This window comes from Bidens hawaiensis, unplaced genomic scaffold (assembly GCF_021521415.1).
Source record: "Bidens hawaiensis isolate Kalapana, Puna unplaced genomic scaffold, B.hawaiensis_p1.1 tig00006990_1, whole genome shotgun sequence".
Taxonomy (NCBI): domain Eukaryota; kingdom Viridiplantae; phylum Streptophyta; class Magnoliopsida; order Asterales; family Asteraceae; genus Bidens; species Bidens hawaiensis.
In genome coordinates this window covers 210,481-234,587 of record NW_027491479.1, presented here as the reverse complement: position 1 = coordinate 234,587, position 24,107 = coordinate 210,481, and the positions used below count along the sequence as shown (strand labels likewise).

The 24,107-nt window shown below is 37.7% G+C and overlaps 2 pseudogenes across 2 annotated transcripts in view; one reads left to right on the top strand and one right to left on the bottom strand.

The window, feature by feature from the left end:
- Positions 1-909: 909 nt before the first annotated feature.
- Positions 910-3,439, bottom strand: LOC143634084 (large ribosomal subunit protein eL8y-like; annotated as a pseudogene). Its single transcript, XR_013153793.1, has 6 exons — positions 3,378-3,439; positions 3,120-3,312; positions 1,694-1,856; positions 1,482-1,610; positions 1,307-1,399; positions 910-1,220 (listed from the first exon to the last, which is right to left on the bottom strand). The product of XR_013153793.1 is annotated as a large ribosomal subunit protein eL8y-like (transcript).
- Positions 3,440-9,770: 6,331 nt separating this feature from the next.
- Positions 9,771-24,107, top strand: part of LOC143634110 (6,7,8-trihydroxycoumarin synthase-like) — a 34,365-nt pseudogene continuing 20,028 nt past the window's right edge. The window contains exon 1 of the transcript XR_013153798.1: positions 9,771-10,819. The product of XR_013153798.1 is annotated as a 6,7,8-trihydroxycoumarin synthase-like (transcript). The remainder of the gene's footprint in view (positions 10,820-24,107) is intronic.

Sequence of the window (24,107 nt, the reverse complement as noted above, 5' to 3'; positions counted from 1 at the left end):
TCATTAGCTAAGTTATATTATAACTTGATAAAAAAAACTTAATTATTAAATTGATAACAATATTTGGTCAGTTACCTTGTTGATTCATAAGAATACACAAACATGACTAGAGATGCAAATACCGGTTAACCGGCTATGAAAACATCGGTTACTAACAATAACTGGTTAGGTTCATAACCACTTTTTTAGTGGAAAATCTCTAACTTGTGTAACTAGTTAGGTTAGGTCAGGTTAACATTCCGCTAACTTTATTAACCTATTGAAAAATAATCTTATTAATACCAACCTAATTAAGCCATTACCGTTTGCTAACCAATTCCTATAAGAAAATTTGGAAATTGTTAGTCGGTCCTTAAGTTACAGTTGATATCAGTTACAAACCAACAAACGAGCTTGTATCTAGTTACGTACTAGTGACTAACTAGCTTGCCCTAGAGGTACATAAACCGGGTATTTTGTAGGAACCGGTTCCGGGTATGATCAACAAAAGTAAAAATCAGATCGGGTAGAAACCGGTTCCGGGTATAGTCGAGTATTTAATAGTGTTTTTTTTAGGTTTCGGGTAGAGTCAGGTCGAGTTTTGCTTAGGTAAAGATGAAACCAATTCCGACGGGTCAAAACTGGTCCGGTTCCCGATACGAGTCAATGGAGAACCCCAGTACCCACAGGTCGGGTTGAGTACTGATAGGACTCGGTTCCGCGGTTCAGGTCGACCTGACCCGGAACCAGATATTTTGTGCACCTCTAGTTTGCACCTCTACATATAACTGGATTACTTTTACATTCTTTACATATATTTTTTAAGCTCAATTTAATTTGCTGGAGCTCAACTAAAACGAGCTCATTGTAAGTATAACCGTTTGCAACCATAATCTTTAAACCAAAAAAAGCATAAGAAATAGAAAATCACAAAAGAAAAATTGGTGTTCTTACTAATATAACCAACCAAAATTGAGTAAACCGAGTCTGCGACAGAATCAAGCAACATGTAAACAAACAAATGCATCTCGTCTTCTACAACTTTCAAGTAATCAAAAAAGGTTTTAAGCACCGTCTCCAGATTCCAAACTAACGATATCATATGAATCTTATGTCAACCTCAGAGCAGCCTCCTTTGCAAGCACTCTCTCCTTTGCTTTTGTTTTGGCCTGAGATTTGGATCCCATAATCCCACCACCCCACTTCTTTCTATATTCATCATGCTTATCATTGAAGTTGGCCTGCAATAACAATACTCAATAATATTCAATATCACCAAACCACCATATAATTTATGTTAAAGAAAAGTTTATTTATATGAAAAAACCTTAATTGCTTCCAAAATTCTGCTAAATTCCAACTTATCTTCATTCTTGACCGTAGTCAAACACAGAGCTGCTGCGGTTTTCTGATGAACAATCTGAAATGTAACAGAACGTTTCTTCAGCCCCGTGAAATCATGAAATAATACCAAAAAAAAAAAAATAGTTTATAACGCTTACGGCTCCTAATCGAGATTTTCCCTTCACAATGCAATAAGGGATTTCCATCTTTCTGCACAACGCGGGGAGCCAGACAACCAACTCAATGGGGTCCACATCATGAGCAATGATGACCAATTGTGCTTTGTTCTAGAACAGGACATTAAAATAAAGATAAGTTTTAGGTTAAAAAAGTCAAAAGGTGTTAGAATGTGTCGGTAAAAATGATAAACCTGCTCAATAAGATAGGTGACATGGTTCAGACCATATTTGACAACAATAGGCTTCTTGGCTTCAACTGTCTTTCCTTCAGTCTCGGCCTGTGCCCTTTTCGTTCCTTTTTAGCTGCTTTATCTTCGGGTTGGTACTTAAGCAGCATCTTGAACAAAGTAGTTGCTGTACATCAATACAAAATAACAGTCAACCAAATAAAAATCAAATAAAAAAAGCTCAATAATTTTTAGTCGCAAAGTTGGATGAAAGACGAACAGATCCTCCACAACAACCAATGCAAGTTTTCATACATTGGAATAACAAATAAAAACTCCATACCTTTACCAAGTTGAAAAAAATCAATATAAACTCATTTACGAATGCAACTACCGTTTTGGTTTCAGACAAAAGAAGGTTGGAAGCAAACAAGATTTGGCCATTTGGGGAAGCTAAAGTATCCATAAATAAGTTTTCATGTTTCTGCAACTATACAGGTATCTACTAGTTGGTTTTGTAATGAGCCAAAATCCAAATTGCCGTATACAGTTTTGTTTTTATAAAAAAATATATATTCAAAACTGTACTTTTGTATTAAATTTCAAAAGGATGGATTATGCATATAATACAGACAAAAAACGACGTTTGAATCTGCTAACATGTAACCAAAATCAAACAACAAAAATAAAGAAATGGTGACCGGGTCTAGCATAGCTTTTTTGTGAGTATAGAGCTTTGATTGAAAGGTTTTTGGCAAAAAGTAGGTGGTTCCGGCTAGCGAAAAAGAGTAGAAAAGTGGAAGGAAAACAAGAAATAAAAAACCTTACAATTTGCGCAAGTAGAGGGTGGATAGTGATGTGTGTTTCAGGCATGCGATACTGCTTATGTGACACTTAATACAAACAGGATTACACAAGCGGTACCGCTCGCTGGAAACACATCATCACCAACCACCGACTCCCCACCAACGCAAAAAGGAAGTCCTTTCTATTTCTCTCTCTCCCCATCCATTATTCTGCTCCGTACAAAACCCCCCACACACCCCCTCTACTCACCGCCAATCAGAACCACCAACATCTCTATTATTTTCTGTACACCAACGTACCATCCTACCCACCTAGCAAAACTCCCTACACTCCGTAAACACAAGGGTAGACACGATCACAAGTTCCAAATTTTTTTGTTCCGAATTTGGTTGCAAGTATGCATATCAAGATGGCATCTAAAATCCGTAGCAACGAAATGATCCCTTTGAAATAAAAAATCGGTTTAAAGCCAGTTCCAACTTCCTAACCGTTAATAAAAACCAAGCCATGATCTAAACCGCCTGCATTTCAAACCAACTAAACCGACCGTCGGTCTTACAGTTTATAAACATCCCTAGTCCAAAACTCCAAATCACTCTTTATTCCAACTATTCAACAAAACATAATATTAGCAAATGATTACCAAGATTCTTAGTGAACTGATTCAAAGCCGGTGGAACCTTCAACCGCTGCTTCAAGATCCTCCTCTTCCTCTGAATCCGAACAACCCGCGGCCATCTCACAAACCTATGCACATCTTTTTTAAATGGCGGCAATGCTCCACCTATCCCAAACTGCTTCTGCCTCTTCTCGAACAGTGGGTTCACAACCTTCTCCTAAAGATCAAAATGTGCAAAATGAATCACAGACCCATGAATTAATTAATTATGTTAAAGCTTACATTTTTCTTCTTCGTTGCGACTGCCTTCACACCTTTCTTCGGAGCCATTGATGGAATTGTTAGGGTTTCAAGAGTAGAGTAATGAGACTTATTATTAGGGTTTGTTTCTATGGGTATTATGGGCTTATTTAACTTTACTGGGAATCAAGTTAGCCCATGCATGAAAGAACTAGTTGCAATGAATGATTTACTGGTGCATATAGGTGAAAAAAAAACCGAACCCAGATCCGTTTTTTTATATCTGGATTTTTACTACCCGTCCTACCCGTAGGGTAAAGCCCATACCCGGTAGATCTATGCCCGTAATTACCCGGAAAATAACTGAAAATACCCCAAAAAAGTGCAGCCATTTGAAAAACTCAATATACTTCCGAAAAGAAATACTCGAAAAAACCCGAATATAAGGTTTTTCAATACCCGAAAATAAGGTATTCAAATACCCGGTTTTAAAATACCCAAACCAAATCTGGGTGCATAGGGTAAGTTTTTGAGAGACTACACCTGGACCCGAACCCTACCCGGATATTGCCAACACATGATTTTACAATATCCGGTCATACCCGAACCCGGTTCCATGCCCATAATCGGGTATTAGAAAAACCCGATTTGTGCACCTCTAGTGGTACACAAACTGGTTAGCCGGTTATGGTCAATACGGTCAAAAAACCGGTTAGGCCAATAAGCAAATCGGTTACAAATCAGTTTTCAGTAAGGAAATCCCTACTTGGTATAACCGGTAAGTAATAAAAAAACGGTTTTGTATTATTAAAAAAAGAAAAAAAAAGCCTATAAACCGGTTTTAGAGCTTAATACTACAAACACGTTTGTAACTGACCGGTTGAATTGGGTAGCGACCGGTTTCTTAGGAATTAGTTAATAACTAGTTAGGATTTTGGGTACGAACAGAGTCCTGGCTGGTTAGCCGGTTTGGTTGTGCATCTCTACTTGCAATCAAGCCCAGCCTGATCTTAAAGATGTTTAACGCAAATACCATAAAAATCAGCACCAATTATTGTTTTGTATAAAAAACACATTTTTTTGTACATAAAAAACTAGAAACTTTCTGTTTTGTCTCACAAAATGTCACACCCCGACCAATGAAGGCGGAAACATCGAGGCGCGACATGATTGCTCATTGCACAATGACACTATAAAGTTACAATATTTAAACAACTCATTTAAATCCATATAATCATAAATAACACAACAATTGTTCATACAAAATGCCAAATAGATAGATAAACAAATAACTTGTTCTTTTATTTTCTAATATCCTAAAGCCAAGATAATAAGTTTCTTCAAGTAATCCAATCAAGCTAACATCAAACCTATAACATTGCATAAAATAGAGTTTGTCAACACGAAGGTTGGTGAGCAATTTTCATAGTTTTGACAATAAGTATATAGTATGAAATCCACAACTAGTATATGAAAACAATAAATAATAGCAACAATTTAGATAATAAAACCGTCAATAAGAATACATTGACGACAATAATGAAATCGTCAATAAGAATACATTGACGACACCTTTCTATATGGGGATACCATATATACTCGGAATTAACGTATGATCATACTTTGATGAGGCTACCCGCCTTAGCATTCAAGAAGCTACCCGCCTTAGCATTCAAGAATTTGCACATAATCATGTAAAGCATATAACACCAAATCGAGCGTTTATTTAAGTAAACATATACAATACGTGTTGTGGTTTAAAACTCAAGTATAAATCATTTGAATTTGAATAAGTATGCAATGTCACCCCCAAAACGAAAGATGGAAAACGGGGGATGAAAAAGTACTCACATTAACAAGTAACTTGAAAGATAGTGTCGTGAATAATCGGAGAGATCGGTTTAACGAGCAAGACCTATATTAAACGGGTCTTGTGTTAGTAGGTAGTCTTGGAAGGGTTTAAAATAAAATACATGACAAATAAAGTAAATAAATAAAGTTTAGGATTTAAAAATGTAAATATTTGAGAAATTAAAGAAACGAGTTTTGTAAAATAAGTTTACTCGAAACCGGGTCTCGGTATTCTATTCATTAGTTTTTTTCTTTTTTACTCAACCTATGTTAAGTAATAATGTGGGTTAAAATGCGATATTGCAAAACCCTTGGTTATAAGAATACCCAAAACGAGGTTTAAACGAGTGTTCGGGTTTGTCGGTTCGAGACTTGATAATTGACCAAGCTCACAGTTAACTTCCCAAAATAATAAATGTTATGAGATAACTCAATAAAATCAAAATAGACTTAACCAAGTATATAGTTCTATTGTGAAGAACCTTAACGTTCGTTAAGCGAGTATACGACCTTATCGGTTCGAACTTGTTATAAGATCAAATTGGTTACCGACATGCCAAGTATGTTTAGAAACTAACTAAAATTGATTTAAAATATAATCTTGAAGAAAAATATGAGTTTTGATGGCTAAAAACACACTTGTGTGTCTTAAGCGAGTGAACTCAGTTTAGTTCGGTTTTTGGTTCGGTCCTTGACTCGAAATAAGACCGAGGATGGTTACCACATACCCAATTACCATGGAACTTTTAAAATAACTTATAAATAATAATACTCAAGTTTTACATTCAAAAAGTTAACAATAAAGCTTTTAAACAAAAGTTCGGTTTTTGGTTCGGTCCTTGACTCGGAATAAGACCGAGGATGGTTACCACATACCCAATTACCATGGAACTTGTAAAATAACTTATAAATAATAATACTCAAGTTTTACATTCAAAAAGTTAACAATAATGCTTTTAAACAAAAGTTCTGTTTTTGGTTCGGTTCTCAACTCGGGATGAAACCGAGGCTAGTCACCACATACCCAATACCATGGAACTTGACAAATATGAATAATAAACTAAAATATGTAGAAGTTAAGCAAGTGTAACAAGTTATATGGTTAGATTTGTTAAATATATAAACAAGGACTACAAAGTCCTCCATGTAACCTTGCCTTACTAGCCCGACATTTCAACCGGCCGAGACCGGAGAAATGAAAGACCGAAGGTAAACAAGGAGTGTATATTATATGTATGTTGTAACATCAAGCTTTAAGTGTTGAGAAGTTAGTTAAAATGAAAGATTAGCTTATGAAGAACAACCTTAGAATTCAAGAATTTGAGAGAGAAATGAAGAAATGAGCAAGCACAAATGAAGAAGATGGGTGTGTGTATATAGAGTAAGTTGAATGGGTCTTTCATAAAGGGTGTTTCATGAAAATGGGTTGGTTATAGACCCAAGAAGCACAAACTACAAATGGGTCATTCAAGTCTCCATTTTGGTAGTTTTAGTCCCTAGAGTTCGTTTTGAGCGTTTTCGGGGGAATTTTAAGAACCGAAAATGGTGTTTTTTTTATCCAACAACTATAAAACAAATATTTAACATACAATTCATCATTTTGATAATATCGAAAGGTTCGGGATACAAAACGGGTCGGGTTTACATTAAGAATACAAGTATAAAATAACCCGAAATTGACAAATGTCACAGTATCCCCTACTTTATGAAATTTCGTCCCAAAATTAAGATGATGTAAATAAGTATGGATATTTATCCTTCATCGAGTCTTCTCGTTCCCATGTAAACTCCGCGCCACGCCGTGATTCATCGATTGTTTGAGATGTATATATATATATATATATATATATATATATATATATATATATATGTGATAGAAAATATGAATAAGTACGCATATGTCCTCAAAACGTTTGAAAACAGTATATAAAAAGGGGAATGATCAAACTCACCTTAGATTAACGACAAACGAATATAAATACGAATAAGCGAGCTAACGAATAAACGAGTCGTCCACTACATGTCAAATGATATAAACAATTAAAAATTTAAGATTTTAGGATCTGATAATATAAGTAAAAACGAACTTGTTTCCGTTGGAATCAACCCAAACGGACATTTAGAATTTAAGTTATGTTTGTTTTAAGATTTAAGCGAGCTGGTACTGACCAGAATCCGAACAGCGAGTCGGGAGTCGGGTTTTGCTCAGTAGCCTTAAAATTACGTTACGAGAATAAAAGTCTTATGGACCGAACGTTGAATCCAACCAGAAGTATGAGAAAACGGATAGTCAAACTTGTTGACTATTTTGCCCTTTAACGAGTTTTAAACGATTTGACCAGTCAACACCCTTCAACCACCAAAATTGATTGAAGGTTATTGACTAGGGAATACATATGAATGATTCCTATGTTTACAACTTAACCGGAAAGTGAAAGAATCAAGAGATATGATGAGTCAAAGGTCCATACGCATGCAAAGTCAAACGAACAAACATTGTATCTTCAACGAATAAGCAAAACCGAAGAATTTGATGATGATCAGAGGTAGGACGGCTGAGAAGGATCCTCTAGGGTTTGTGTAAAGTGTTATGGCAGGAGATTAGGGGTTGTTTATATAGGAATAGCAATAACGAACCATATTTGGAAGATTACTCGTTTAAGTAACAAAATACGATTCTAATGAGAATATCGATGTAATAAATCAAAGATTTCGTGATTTATAAGTAATTTAAGAATATAGACTTGTATTTGAGTTAAAATCCTTTTCTTGGACCTTAATTCACTTGATTTTTTTACCTAAAATAAGCGATTTGAATACTAAAAACAAATTAGGAAACAAAATAAGCTATTTAATGAGAAAATCTAGTACAATAACCAACAAAATTTGGCTTGGACACCAAGAAAACGAAATTGAACCAGCTATAACATTTATTAGAGATTAAGTTTCGTTAATTTAATCAAAAATAGGAAAGAATTGGCAAAACTAGTCCCTGTAGTTTCCGAAAATGCGATTTTTAGCCGTTTAAGCGATTGTAAAGGTTTCCAAGGGCTATTTGGCATAATTGAAATTTATGAAATTATAAAATAAGTTAAAACAAGTTAAATACCAATAAATACAAGTTTTAAATAGTTCGGAAGATCCAAATTACGTTCCTGAATCGATTTAAATTTAAACGAATACAAATATGAAAAATTCGAGATGTTACAGTGGTGGTGGTTGTAGGTTAGTGACGGTGGTGGGAAGTGGATGGTGGGGGTAAGGGGAAGAAGAAGGAAGACGAAGAGGAAGGGTGGGGATTGGGGCCCACTTCTATGCCACATGAGGTTTTTTTTTTTGACAACATGGCATGCCACCTCAGTATCATACTAACGGAGTTAAGGCTTCGTTAGTCGCGGACCGTTAAAAACAAATACACCTTTAGGTTGGACCGTCACCAGCCAAGTGTTAAGTTTGGACTGTTATTTGCCAATAGCTAATAGTTAAGATTTTTTAAAACCAATTTTCCTTTAAAAAAATGTCAATGGACTTTTGTGAGACAAAATAAAATCTTAGAAATTAACATAAATAATTGAGACCTAAATTCATTACTTCGGGTCAAATTTTTTTTGACCTGAAATTTTCAAACTCAAATGTTAAAACCAAAATCAAACTGCAAACACAACGAAAACCGAAAAACTGACAATTTTATCCTAAACCGCACCATACACACCAATTACAAGGGATGGCTATGCAACAATAACTAAGTTATCATTAATAGTTATATTAACAAAATATTAAATCAGCTTAATCTTCAATAGTAATTAGTGAAGGATTCGTGATTCTTTTTCATAAGGACTTCATCAAAATTTTTGGTGTGATTGGAATTTTTAGGCATCTAATCTAATCGATCTAATCTAATCTAACTATCTAACTATACTAATAAAAGAAAAATAATGAGGATGATGTGTCAATCTTATATTCATTTTTTGTCTAATCTCTCTTCTAATTCATCCTAACTATCCATAGGTTATGGGGTAAAATCATTTTGATAAATGGGTTATAATTTCCTTTCTAATTCTTTAATCTCTCATCCCATTCATTCTATCTATCTATGAGTCATGGGTAAAAATAATTTTGGCAAATGGGTTTTATTCCTTTCTAGTTATTTAATTTCTCATCTTATTTATCCTACTTATCCATGAGTCACGGGTCAACGATTTTGAAAAATAGGCTACAATTTCCCTTATAATTCTGTAATCTCTCATCTCATTCATCATAACTTATATTTTCCTTTTTTTTTGAAAGAATAGGTCTTATTTATTTTGATTATTTAACAAATTTCGTGTAATAAACGAGCTAAAAAGCTAATGCAATAATGCAACAATAGACTTTATTTATTTTTATTATTCGTCAAAATAAATTATTATAGAGGGCCTATACGCAGTATGTACTATGTAGGTCCCCACTTATAGCGAGATGAGTGGTTTTACGTTGCCGAGGTGCAATAATGCAAATATTAGTTATCGGTTTTCATGGTTTGTGTGTAAACTACAACGTCAACCTTTGATGAAATATTTCTAGAAAACATCATTCTCACCACAGAAATTAAGAACAAGAGGAAAAAAAATAAAAAACGTGCGGCTTCCATTTTATTGTATGGCCAACATTCATCCAATACATTCTTATATTAAGCTAGTTTATTTATTCCATATAACAAAACTTGGAGTTCCAAGTTCCTAGCATCTTAATTCTAAACTATGGAACCATTTTTTGTTTTTCTTCTTTTGTCTCTCGCCCTCCTATATTTTCTCAACCTTCTTACCAAAATCATCAATAGCAAATCCAGATTCAATCCACCTGGTCCTCCTGGACTACCCTTCATTGGACACTTGCACCAAATCAATCCATCAAGCATCCATACTTCTCTATGGGAGCTCTCAAAACTATGGCCCAATCATATCTCTTTGCTTTGGTTTTGTCCCAACTATCGTTGTTTCCTCAGCAAGTGTAGCGAAAGAGTATTAAAAACCCAAGATACTGTCTTTTGTAGTAGGCCAAGATTGCTTGGCGCCCAAAAGTTTTCTTATGGTGGGATAGACGTAGCCTTTTCGCATTATGATGAGAAGTGGAAAGAGTTGAGAAAGATTTTTACAACTCATCTATTAAGCCCAAAAAGGATACAATCTTCTAGGTATATTCGTGAAGATGAAGTCTTTCATGCCATGAGTACGATACATGGGCTAGCACTTTCATCTAATAATATAAACTTGAGCAAAATTGTCAAGAATGTGACAAGTACTATCATGATGAGAGTCTCTTTTGGGAAGAAGTACCAAGATGAATATGAAAGAAAGAAGGCTCTTTGGCTACTTAGTGAGCTCCAAGAGACTATAGTGAATAATTATGTTTCGGATATTTGGCCTGGCCCGTCTTTTGTAAGTTTGATTGATAGGTTCATGGGCAAGATGGATCGGCTAGAGAAATGCTTCCAAGGTTTTGATTTGTTTTACCAACAACTCATTGATGAACATCTCAACCGTCGAAACCCTAAGTTACATGAGAAAGAGGAGGATGTTATCGACATTTTGTTACGACTTGTGAAAGATAAACTTTTTAGCCTCACTCACAAGCACATAAAAGCCATGCTAATGGTAATCCATATCTCCTCTCTATTAGTTGATTATGTATATGTGTATTTTGACATTATGTTAAAATGATTAAAACATCATACACCGGAATAATTTTAAAAACATTTTGAACATGACCAGCTATACTAGATTAAAAAAGCATTTTTTTAGAAAAATCTAATGATACTTTACTAACTAAAAGTAAATAAAAATACTTCATTTTACTTATAATATTTTTTAGAAAAAAATAACTACAAAAAAGTTATTTATATTGAAAGATAAATGATGGTTACCAAAAAATTAAAAACTTAGTGAGTTGTGACCCCTACCCTTAAGGCTGTATGCTAAAGTAAGGGGCATCGAAGCTCCTCCACGGTGTCACGTCAGCGTCACGTGGACTCCGGGGGCTTCGAAGCCCTTCTCCATAAGACCCCGCTATGGTTAAAGCCCCCTTGGGCGCCCCATTATATATATAAATATATATATGTATGTGTGTGGATGAGAGAGAGAGAGAGAGAGAAGGTACCGGTCGTCAGATGCCCCCCCCCCCCCGCGCCCCCCTGCGGTGTTCTCCCCTCATCAACGCCCTTTTCCCCCTCCAAGGCGCCCCATAGCGGACAACCTAATCTCGGCCTCTTCAAGGCTAGTAATTTAGTAATTTACAGCTACAACATATGTGTTAAGCGCTTGAGCTTCTCTCATTAATAAAATTTTAAACTCATGCTTAGGGATGGCAAAATAACCCGAACCCGACGGTATACCCGAAACCCGAAGCATTCGGGACGGGTATACCCGAAGCCCGACGGGTATTGGGCCGGGTATGGGATTAGTTTTGAAAATTTTTCTCGGGTACGGGTTGGGTATGGGCTTTGGTGATACCCGGCCCGATTACCCGAAAAGGCATACTCGTTTACCCTAACTATATACCCAAAATGAAAACCCGAAATTTTTTATTATTAATTCCATTTTTTTCTTAATGTTTTGTATTTAAGATATGCTTTAAAAAATATTATTTATGTTTTATATGTTATAAAGTTTATATATAAAGTTATACAAAAGTTATAGTGTACGTTATTATTTATGATAATGTTTATATAGATGTAATGTATCATTTTTTAGTTTGTTACAGTTAATATATAAATAAAAATATATACGATAATTATAACGGTAAAAAATCTACATAAAAATCCTAATGAAATTTTTTTAACAATCTAATGGGTATACCCGATACCTGACGGGTAATTACCCGACACATATCCGACGAGTAATGGGCCGGGTATGGGATTGAATTTTATAACCAAGTACGAGTATGGGATTAGCAATACCCGGCCCGAACACGACCCGTTGCCATCCCTACTCATGCTTTGCATTAATTAATTTATAACACACACACACACATATATAATTTTGTTGAGTTTTAAAAACTTTAAGAGCCTTATTTTTAGCCACACATTTATTTAATTAAATATGCTAAATTATGTGATTAAGATTAAATCTGATTAAAAAATTAAGTATGAGAGAAAATAAAGATGTACAGTGATTACACAAATTTAAACGTTTGTTACACCTATGTAAAAAGTCGACTTGGTGCGTAAAAAATTATGTGATTTTTCTACGTACATGTAACCTACATATATTGCACATATGTAATTTAAAAAAAAATGTTACGTTAAGTTCTTTCGAGTTCTTAAAACTCAAAGTGGTTCTTAAAAGAAATCAATAACACACACACACACACACACACACATTCAGGGACAGTTTCAATAGGGCTATCATAACATGTCGAACACGACACAATAAGACATGACATGATAAGACACGATGACCTGCTGTGCTAAACACGAACACGACACGATAACTAATCGTGTCATTTTATCCAAACACGAACCTAGTTAGTAACAGGTTAACCTGTTAAGACTTGTTAAGGGACCTGCTTAAAAACACAATAAATAATACATATGTAACGAAACCATAATATTCAAAACGAACATAAAATTCTTAATTAATAGATAATCCATAACATACTTGAAACAAAAGATGACAAATCTGTAACATATTTGAATCAAAAAAGCATATAAGCAAAGTGTCACACCCCGACCAAAGGCGGAACATGCCGGGGTGCAACGTGATTGGACAAATACACAAGACACTATTTGAAGTGACAATATTCATTTAACTCATTTTATCTCAACAAATCGATAAACAACACTTCTCGTCTACACAAACAAACTGAATACAAGTAATAATTATATTGTTCGTTTTGCTAATATCCTAAAGGTCTTGGTAACGTTTTCCGTCAAGCACTCGAGTCAACAAAACTCAAACCTGTAACATTTCATAAAATAAAGTTTGTCAACACAAAGGTTGGTGAGCAATTCATAAGTTTGAACATATAAGTGTATAGTATGAAAATCCACAAAACTTGTATACAAAACAATAAATAAGAGCTATAAACTGGAATAAATAGTTATCGCTAACAAGTTAGCGACACCTAGCTATTGGCAATTAGTCTAGGATTTTATGACAGTTGCTAATAAGCTTACATTAGCACCAACTAACTACAAGGGGATGCCGAGTAATCTAGGATTTATAGTTATCGTTAATAGCATACGTTAACGACACCTTGCCATTGCCAAATGGTATAGGATTTATAGTTTCACTATCTAAAAGCTGTAAACACATAGTCAAATAAGCATAGAACACCAAATCGAGCAATTATTCAAATAAGGTATACAATCACGTTTGTGGGTTTAAGATGCAAGTAATTAAAGCATTTAGTTTGATAAGTATGAAATGTCACCCCAAAACGAAAGATGGAAAAAGGGGTATGAAAGTACTCACCTCGACTGATGAACCGAGAATTAAATAGACAAGTAAATGAAGCTGAACGTAAACGAAAGATCCAACTTGAATGATAAACACCTTAGCTAGAATAAATAATGTAATATATATTAACGAACTTGACACCGTAAAGTAAAATATATAAATAGGACGGTTCGATAGTAAATCGGATTGTCGGTTAATTTGTTAATAATTAGGGACTCATACTTAAATGATAATTAATATGAAAATGATATTATTTTATTTGGGCTTTTAAACAACCAAACCAATATTAAATATAAACAAGACGAGTTTTAAATCAAGGGTTCGCTTTTTATAAAAAGAAGGAATTGATAATAAAGTTTATAATAATACTAATAATGATAGTTAAAGAATAAAATATTGGTATTAATTTTAAGGTGTTGTTGATAAACATAGTAATAATAATAAGTAATGATATTGATAGTAAATAATGATACTATACTCGATGTCGGTTCGATTTCTAAACGAGTTCACAAAATAAATATAATAATATTATTGTTAATAAATAAATGATAAAAATATGATTTCAATAGATAATAATATGATCTTTAATAATATTAATAATAACTTTAATATTTATAATAATAGTGATAATAATAATCATTTTGTTAAAAGATAATAGTAATAAAAAAATATTAATAATCTTGTTAATAATAATAATGATAATACTAATAATTATCTATTTGATAATAATAATGATAAATAAATATATTAGTAAGTTATACGTAATAATACTAATAATAAATTTTATATATTGATATTAATACTAATGGTAACAATTTGTTAAGTCTAAAAATATTATATTGAAACCGGTCTAGGTTGAGACACGAACCCAAGACCTCTCGTTCAACAACTTATGTACAAACCAAACGAACCAAAATAATTAAACCCATAAGAACCTAATGTATTCATTTCCCGCTCGTTTATCTTTTACCCAAAACAAACCAACTCCATACCCATCAATCTCGCTTCAAAACTATAGCCGATACAAAAACCAATTATTAACTACTTAAACCCGGAAATCAATATATGAAACTAATAATACCAAAACCGAAATTTATTTACCTATCACATATTCCCGAGTCGAAAAACTGCCGAAGATGGAAACCAAACACAGGGAGAGAAGAGAGCTAGAGAGAGACTGAGTGAGAGATAGAGAGGGAGTGACAGCAGCCACGGCGGCCGGAATTCCGGTCGCCAGAAAAATGAAAACCGAGGAGAAAGGGGTAAAGTGCTGCCGGAAACGTGAAGGAGGGAAGGAGAGGGTGTTGGCGGAGTTATGGACCAAAGGGAGGTGGAAAGTGGTGGCTGGGCGTGCGTCGGAGTTACGGGACTCGCCGGAAATGGAGGTTCGCCGGAAAATGGCAGGGGGGTGGGTGGCGGCTGGGTGAAGGTGTTCGTTGGTGGTGTTGGCCGGCAGGGGTGGCGTCGGCTGTGGCGGCGGCGGCTGCGTTTTATAGAGAAGGAGGTGGAGGTGATGGAAGTGGTGGTGTGGGCTGCGATGGTGGTGGTTTAGTGGTGATGGTGGTGCAAGATGGTGGTGGCCGGGGTTGGGCTCGCCGGAAGGCGGCGGCCGGAAAGCGGCTAGAAGAAGAAGATGGCTGGGAATGTTTAAGTTAATGTTATGGTTTGTTTTTAGTTAGGTTTATATAATACGTATTTACACAACAGGCCCCTCAAGTTCTAATGGTTGTTTGAAACGAGTTTGAAGGCTTCTAATGCTTATAACACTTTACGAAAATAAGTTTGGACCATCATAAGTTTTTCTTAACGACACTACATTACGACAAACATTGGTTTATTTACGGTCGAGGTATATTATAATATTATATAATAAATAAATAAAGAACAAAGGGTGTTGTGTCGGTTTTTACAATATGAAAGTTTACAAACGAAATATAAATCGAAACTCAAATTTGACGAATGTCACAGTATCCACAACTTTTTAAAAATTTCGTCCCGAAATTAAAATAACTTAAAGAAAGTAATTACTAACGAATATTGTCTTTAATACGATACTTGCATTAACAAATTTTATGCAAAAGAACAACGTTAAATCCTTATATGACTCGAAAAACGCTACAAATGAGGAACATGATAAAGGCACTTATATATAGGAAGTACCAGCGGCGTATCCACCATGCCCTTATCTCATTTCTCATTTCTATCGTTTTTCTGCCATCATCCTCGGGTCTGAGTTATCGCACACAAGCGTACTTACCATGGCTTCCATATGGAGATTTTGATAATTAAGTGTGCACCCATTGTAACACCCCGACCAATGGCGGATTATACATCGGGGCGCCACGTATTGTTTCATTACTCGTGACACTATTTGGGTGTCAATATTTAATAAATACATTTTCATTGCGCACGCGTAGAACACAAATCGTAAAGTAACATAAATCATATCATAACTCGAAATATTCAAATAACATCATTCGTCTTGTTACATTTTAATCTAGGTCCAAAGAAAAAGAAAACATCCTACGTGTCCTTGAGATTCCCAAAAGCAGCTACAGCAAACCTGAACATGTGTTAAAATAAAACGTCAACACTTGCGTGTCGGTGAGAAATCAAGTTTAATAGATATAAATAGATAATAACAAACACTGCGCGCAACATGTGCTTAACTGGGGTTTAACATAGGGTGTAATCAGATTGTGATCAAGCCTAAATAGTTCATAGCTCATAGTTCAATCCGTGCTCCCAATCGAGCACAAAAACGAATAATCATACGTGCATGTGTAAATAAAACAAGAAAACCGTAAACGATAGGTCTCCCGTGTTCATCTAATGGATCCATGAAAACTTCGGAATAGGCCGAACAAAGCGGTTAATGATTCACACATACAAATAAACAGCCAAGTAAACGTCCATAACACATGGGGGTTTTGCGCACATAAATTTCATAAACAGTTTAAGACTCAAGTTGTAAAAACACATGAACATCCCAAAACGTTAAAAATAAAAGGGGATTAAGTACGAGATTACTCACCTGAAAAAGGTGCGTTGAAAGATAATGCAAGAACCAACTTTTAAACAAGCACAAGTTAACCTATAAATAAGAGGTTATTGGTTTAACGATTGGTTTTTATGACTTGAATATATGTAGTAAGTATCGATTTTTGTTAGTTAAACAAATTAAAACTAAATATATATTTATAATTACCGAGATCTGGGCAGAACAGAAGAGAAGACGGAGGCAAGAGAGTGGAGGCGCTGCAGAGAAACTAGGGCAGAGAGCAAAGGGAGAGAGGTTGGGGAGTGTTTAAGTGTAGTGTGTGTAGTGTTAATAAACAAGAAATTAGTTTAATTTATAGGAAAACCCAAGGGAACACAATCCCTTGAAAGGGGGAAAAGATCTTATCAAATCAAGCAAAAGATATTAAACAGGCACAAGAATCCAAAAGCAAAAGATATCAAAAGATATGCCGGCAGCTGCAGGGGATGGGGAAAAGCTGACAGGTTACAGGTCAAAGCATGGGAGATGTCAGATAACACTGTTCAAGACATGCAAAAGAAGATTTCAAAAGATTATGTCAGTCACTTTTTCCGTCAACCAATAGGATTGGTGCGCATGCTGCGCCGAAAGTGGCTTTTCGGACAGATGTCGGAACTGACCTACAGTGCTCAAACAAAAGATAAGATATTTCAAAAGAATACAGGCTGACTTAAACTGAAGAAAAGACTTAAGGTCTAGCGCGAGAAGACTCGAGCGCGCGCGAGGGCGAAGGCAGACAGAACAATCCTTAGCGCGTCGCGGGAAGAACTACAAATCCTTAGCGCGTCGCGGGAAGAACTACAATCCTTAGCGCGTCGCGGGAAGAACTAAAATTCTTAGCGCGCCACGGGAAGAACTATAATTCTTAGCCGCCGCGGGAAGAACTACCATTCTTAGCGCGCTGCGGGAACAGTTCGCCTCGCGTACAGCTGGTCTTCGCGCAGGCTTCCTTGTAAGGAGTCTGGCGCGTGGAGCTGCGCAGACATCCTTAGGCGGGAAGAACCAAAGGACAAGCAAAGAGTTAAGAGAAAAAGGGGTTCAAGGCTCAAGGGTTAAGCAAAGGGGCGGGACGGCAACAAGAGAGAGAAAGAGGCGGGACGGCGACAAGAAAGAGAAAGAGGCGGGACGGCGACAAGAAAGAGAAAGAGGCGGGACGGCGACAAGAAATTAATACTATTATTATTATTATTATTAGTAAGTAATATATATATATATATAATTTATTTAATGTTAAATTTACAAAGATTAATAATCAAATTTTAAATCATAAAAAGAATCGGATTCGAAAACGGGTACCTGGGTCGGGTCGGATTTGGGCAGATGTCACAGTCTCCACTACTTTAAGAAATTTCGTCCCGAAATTTATCTCGAAGTAGGTTGCGCAGAGAAAATGTGCGGGTACATGATCTTCATTTGATCTTCCCTTTCCCAAGTGAACTCGGCTCCGCGCTTGGACTGCCAACGAACTTTGACAATAGGGATGCGACTGCGCTTGGTTTGCTTTACCTCGCGATCCATAATCTCAACAGGCTTCTCAACGAAATGCATAGACTCATCAACTTGAACTTCATCAAGTGGTATGTGGAGGTTCTCGTCAGCTAAACATTTCTTGAGATTGGATACATGGAAAGTTGGATGCACATTGCTGAGCGCGGGCGGCAGGTCCAGTTTGTAGGCAACTTTTCCCACCCTCGCAAGAATCTTGAACGGACCAACATAACGAGGTGCAAGCTTACCTTTCTTCCCAAAGCGGACAACACCCTTCCAGGGCGACACTTTGAGGAGAACAAGATCACCAACTAGAAATTCGAGAGGCTTCCGCCTGCGATCTGTGTAACTCTTCTGTCTGCTTCAGGCAGTCAGCAGATGATCACGGATCTTGGCGATTTTATCGGTTGTCTCTTGAACTAGTTCGGGTCCTGTGATTTGAACTTCACCCACTTCGTTCCAACAAATCGGCGAGCGGCACTTTCGACCGTAAAGTGCTTCAAATGGGGCCATACCGATGCTGGAATTATAGCTGTTATTATAAGAGAACTCGATCAGAGGTAGGTGTGAATCCCAATTACCTCCAAAATCAAGAACACAAGATCGAAGCATATCCTCAAGGGTTTGGATGGTTCGCTCAGACTGTCCGTCAGTCTGAGGATGATATGCAGTACTTATGTCCAAACGAGTTCCTAACGCAGATTGGAGGGATTTCCAAAAGCGAGATATAAAACGGCCATCGCGATCGGATATGATGCTCAAGGGAGTACCATGACGGCAGACAATTTCTTTGACATAAAGATGCGCAAGTTGTTCAACACGATAGGTTTCACGAATGGGCAGAAAGTGGGCAGACTTGGTCAATCGATCCACTATTACCCAAATGCTATCATGTTTGCTTGCGGTCAAGGGTAACTTGGTGATAAAGTCCATTGCTATACTATCCCATTTCCACGTAGGAATTTCAGGTTGTTCGAGCAAACCAGATGGGCGTTGATGTTCAGCTTTTACCTTAGAACAAGTTAGGCATTTAGCTACGAACACAGCAATATCCTTTTTCATACCAGGCCACCAATAAGAAAGGCGCAAATCTTTGTACATTTTGTCAGCACCAGGATGAACGGAATACCTAGTTTTGTGTGCTTCACTCAGTATGACAGAGCGAAGATTCTCATCATTGGGGATCCAGATGCGATTGACATAACAGAGAATTCCATTCAGGTTAGGGACTAGATGCGCTTCTGCACCACACGCTAACTCGGCGCGTAGGTTGCCTTTGCTGATCGATGCGCGCTGCGCGTCGCGAATGCGCGATTCAAGATCGCTTTGGATCGGCGCGAAATGAAGCTGCGTGCACGACAAGATACAGTTGAGTTGGCTGGGTTTGCGGCTGAGCGCATCAGCTACCACATTAGCCTTTCCAGGGTGATATCGGATCTCACAATCGTAATCGCTGATGAGTTCGTTCCATCGGCGTTGTCTCATGTTAAGTTCCTTTTGATCAAAAATGTGCTGAAGGCTTTTATGGTCTGTGTAAATGATACACTTAGTCCCATAGAGGTAGTGTCTCCAGATTTTTAAGGCAAATACAACTGCACCAAGTTCGAGGTCGTGAGTCGTATAATTCTTTTCATGAATTTTGAGTTGCCTTGACGCGTAAGCGATAACCTTGCCTCGTTGCATAAGTACACAACCGAGACCTTGGTTGGAGGCATCACAATAAACGACCAAGTCGTCAGTACCCTCAGGTAACGCTAGAACAGGAGCTTCGCACAACTTTCGCTTGAGCGTTTGAAAGGCTTCTTCTTGCTTCGAGCCCCAATTATACGGTTTGCCTTTGTGCGTTAATGCTGTTAAAGGCAAGGCGATTTTTGAGAAGTTCGAAATGAATCGCCGGTAGTAACCAGCTAAGCCCAAAAAGGAACGGATTTCGGTAGGAGTGGTCGGTGGAATCCAGTTCTTGATTGCTTCAATTTTGGATGGGTCGACATGAATACCCATCTTGTTTACAACATGACCAAGAAACTGTACTTCATCAGACCAAAATTCACACTTGGAGAGTTTGGCATAAAGTTGCTCGGTTCGAAGCTTTTGCAACACCAACAGAAGATGTTGTTCATGCTCGGCCTTGGTTTTGGAATATACCAGAACGTCATCGATAAACACGATCACGAATTGGTCCAAGAAAGGCCTACACACCCGGTTCATTAGATCCATGAAGACAGCGGGTGCGTTGGTTAAACCGAAGGGCATGACCAAGAATTCAAAATGACCGTAGCGGGTTCGAAAGGCAGTTTTGGGAATATCCTCTTCGCGGATACGCAACTGGTGATAGCCAGAACGGAGATCGATTTTGGAGAAACAAGAGGCACCTTGGAGTTGGTCAAAGAGGTCGTCAATACGTGGTAAGGGATACCGGTTCTTAATGGTGAGCTTGTTCAGCTCGCGGTAATCGATACACATGCGAAACGAACCGCCTTTCTTTTTAACGAACAACACCGGAGCGCCCCACGGCGAAGAGCTAGGGCGAATGAATCCTTTATCGGTCAACTCTTGAAGTTGACTTGCTAATTCTTGCATTTCAGCGGGTGCAAGTCGATAAGGAGATTTGGCCACGGGGGATGCACCAGGGACAAGATCAACACGAAACTCGACTTCCCGAGCGGGAGGTAAACAAGAAAGATCTTCGGGAAAGACTTCAGGAAAGTCACGCACGATGGGAATTTCAGAAAGTTTCTTCTTTCCTTCATCGGGTTTGACCACATGAGCTAAGAACGCGACACAATTCTTTCGCAAAAGTCTTCGGGCTTCAGAGCATGACATAAGTTTAAGACCGTTAGATGGTTTCTCGCCGTAGATATGAAGATCTTGACCATTTTCCCGAGGAATGCGAATCAACTTCTTGGCGCAGATTACTTCGGCGCGATTTTGCGAGAGCCAGTCCATACCAATAATAACATCAAAACTTCCAAGAGGCATGGGAATGAGGTCGATTAGAAAATCGTGTTCATTAAGGTTAAGCGTGCAATCTTTGATCACGGAGTTTATTATAATTGTTTCACCGTTAGCCATTTCAACTGTAAAGTTTTCGTTTAAGTTTACTCGCGGTCGCGCAAGTTTTTGTTCAAATGCGCGAGAAATAAAACTTCTATCGGCGCCAGAATCAAAAAGTATAGATGCATATTGTCTGTTAAGTAAAAATGTACCATTAACCACGTCATTATTCGCTTGCGCTTGGTGCGCGGTTATATTAAAAGCTCGTTCGCGCGTCACTTGGTTTGAAATTTGGTTAACCGGGTTAGCTTGCGTAATTTGTACTTGCAGTCTCGGGCACGCGTTCCGGAAATGACTGGGGTCACCGCAGTTATAGCACGACCTGGGTCGTGGATTAGGGTATGTTGGTTGTGGGTTTAGCGGGTAAGTTGGTGGTGTTTGCGCGATTGGGTTGGCGGGAAGGACTCTACAGTTCTCAGCAGTGTGACCAGTACGGCCACATTGGTTACATTGTCGACACGGGACTTGAGTTGGATGGTGAAGTCTACAGGTTGGGCAAAAGGGTTGGTTTCCTGTGTAAGGTTTCTTAGTTGACAGGGCAGGGAGTGCGGGATTGGTTAAGGCATAGTTATGGACTACAGGGGGTGTTGGGTAGGTTGACATTAGGTTAGGAGCGTATACTGGAGGTTGGTAGGCGGGTTGCTGGACAACGAGCGGGTTGGTAAGCGCGTAGGTTTGATGATTGGGTCTGCGCCTACGCTTGAGGTTGTTACGGTTTGAGGGTTCTGGCTTGGTTTCTGTTGGTTCTGGGACAGTCTTGGTGAGTTTGGTCTTTTCGGCTCCCCGCAGGAACAGGGTTCCTGCCCTGACATGGTTGTCGCTGAGCACAGCGGCCAACTCGATGGCGTCAGAGAGGGTTGCTGGGTTCCTGGCCCATACAGAATCTTGAATTTCCATGGGGAGACCCCCAAGAAACTTCTCGATGGCTCGGCGGGAAGGGGTAACTAGGTGCGGGACAAGCAAACTTAGTTCGTGGAAGCGCGTAGCGTACTCGCGCGCTTCGCCACTGTACTGTTTCAAGTTCCAAAATTCCTCCTCAAGGCGCTTTATTTCGTTGGGAGGGCAGAATTCTCTAGTTAAAAGTTCCTTGAATTCCTCCCAGAGCATGCTAGAAGCAGCCTCTGCGCCACGCGCGTGAGCTACTCCGTTCCACCAAGTAAGCGCCCTTGATTCTAGGACACTTGAGGCGTATAAGGTTCGTCGGTCTGGAGGGCATTGGGTATAGAGGAAGGTGTTCTCAATTTTCTCGAGCCATTGGAGCATTACGGTGGCTCCTTCGAGCCCTGTGAATTTCGGAGGGTTACCCGCATTAAAGGATTTAATATTGTATCCGGAGGGGTTGGTATTGTTTTGGTTTAAGGCTTGGGCTATTGCGGCGGCCATTTCCTGGGAACGACACTGCATACGTCTGCGCGCGGCTTCTCTTCTCTGATGACGGCGAGCTGATAGCGGAGGCATTCTATAAAAGTTTTAGTTTTTGTTAATATCGTTTTAGCGCAAAGTATATCGTCGCAAAGCTTGTTTCGCGGAGTTAAATGCTATCAAATTTTGAAGTAAAGTAGGAATTTAAATGCAAACTTAATACAGGTAATGAATTCGAATTGAAAATCGACTATTCATGCATCACCATGACTTTCCGAATTCTCAATTAAAATATCGAGTAAACGAATATTGGAGATTGACAATTCATGTATCACCATGACTTTTCAAATCTTCAATTTAAAACATAAAGTTAATGGGGATTGAAAATCAACTATTCATGTATCACCATGACTTTTCGGATTTTCAATGCTAAATCCCGACAACAAACGAATATGTAAGTAAAGAAATAAATTGAAATTTAACAATAAAAATCGAAAGACCGCGGATAAAACACGAAATCATGTGCTGCGTATGCGCCAACATATTTTATAAATATCGAGTAAATAACAATTAGCGCGCAAACATGAGATATTTCTCATGCGCGAAAAGGGACTCTTAGGTATTCTAGGTTGTTACGTCTAACCACCTATCCTAAAGTCACGGAGCTCTGATACCAATCTGTAACACCCCGACCGATGGCGGACTATACATCGGGGCGCCACGTATTGTTTCATTACTCGTGACACTATTTGGGTGTCAATATTTAATAAATACATTTTCATTGCGCACGCGCAGAACACAAATCGTAAAGTAACATAAATCATATCATAACTCAAAATATTCAAATAACATCATTCGTCTTGTTACATTTTAATCTAGGTCCAAAGAAAAAGAAAACATCCTACGTGTCCTTGAGATTCCCAAAAGCAGCTACAGCAAACCTGAACATGTGTTAAAATAAAACGTCAACACTTGCGTGTCGGTGAGAAATCAAGTTTAATAGATATAAATAGATAATAACAAACACTGCGCGCAACATGTGCTTAACTGGGGTTTAACATAGGGTGTAATCAGATTGTGATCAAGCCTAAATAGTTCATAGCTCATAGTTCAATCCGTGCTCCCAATCGAGCACAAAAACGAATAATCATACGTGCATGTGTAAATAAAACAAGAAAACCGTAAACGATAGGTCTCCCGTGTTCATCTAATGGATCCATGAAAACTTCGGAATAGGCCGAACAAAGCGGTTAATGATTCACACATACAAATAAACAGCCAAGTAAACGTCCATAACACATGGGGGTTTTGCGCACATAAATTTCATAAACAGTTTAAGACTCAAGTTGTAAAAACACATGAACATCCCAAAACGTTAAAAATAAAAGGGGATTAAGTACGAGATTACTCACCTGAAAAAGGTGCGTTGAAAGATAATGCAAGAACCAACTTTTAAACAAGCACAAGTTAACCTATAAATAAGAGGTTATTGGTTTAACGATTGGTTTTTATGACTTGAATATATGTAGTAAGTATCGATTT